This window comes from Trachymyrmex septentrionalis, unplaced genomic scaffold, assembly GCF_001594115.1.
Source record: "Trachymyrmex septentrionalis isolate Tsep2-gDNA-1 unplaced genomic scaffold, Tsep1.0 scaffold43, whole genome shotgun sequence".
NCBI classification, from domain to species: domain Eukaryota; kingdom Metazoa; phylum Arthropoda; class Insecta; order Hymenoptera; family Formicidae; genus Trachymyrmex; species Trachymyrmex septentrionalis.
Genome location: NW_017305601.1, coordinates 1 through 732, shown reverse-complemented (window position 1 = coordinate 732; position 732 = coordinate 1). Strand labels below are relative to the sequence as shown.

General features: G+C 29.0%; 1 pseudogene; it reads left to right on the top strand.

Annotated features, from left to right (window-relative positions):
• Positions 1-418, top strand: part of LOC108751252 — a 1,172-nt pseudogene extending 754 nt beyond the window's left edge.
• The last annotated feature ends 314 nt before the right edge of the window (positions 419-732 follow it).

Here is a 732-nt window from a genome sequence, read left to right as displayed (position 1 = left end):
TAATATTTATTTTTATCTATTCATTCATTCATAGATTCATTTATATTGTGTTGCATACAAAAATTAAGAGTTTATTTTATTTACATACAATTATAATTTTTTATAGAATATACCAAATTGAGCTGAAGCAACAGATTGAATCTCTAACAGAGAAACTAACTTCAAAAAATCAAGGAAGTTTTGCAGTATTCGCTGGACACAAGTTCCTATGTAAAAAAAACTAATTAATGCTAAGCATAAAATTATCATTATTAGCAACATTCTGCAAAGTACCCAAGAGTGTTTGAATAAAGTGCATCAAGCTGTCGAGAAGAGCAGCGTTAAACGAAAAATACTATTAGATAATAATTCTGCATATAACAACGCAAGTATTGAAGTTGATAAAGAAGAACCAACTACGACAGAGACCGATAAGTAGCAATAATTTCCAATATTAAACCTATGATCGATAAGATATGACTAAATTGTTACTAAATGATTATTTATAAGTTTTATAAAATTTTATTACATTTTTTCTTATAAATTATGACGACACCAATAATTAAACTGCCTCATGAGAAGCTCAGTTTATGAGCCTTCTGAGGATTCGTATCTTTTGATGGACTCTTTGGAGGCAGATTTAGAGATTCTGCATATGATGAAGCAAAGGATTTGTTTAAAGTAGTTGTTTAGGTAGTGGCTCCGACATAGTTATCACAGTTTTAGCAATGGCATTAAAAAAATGTCATAATG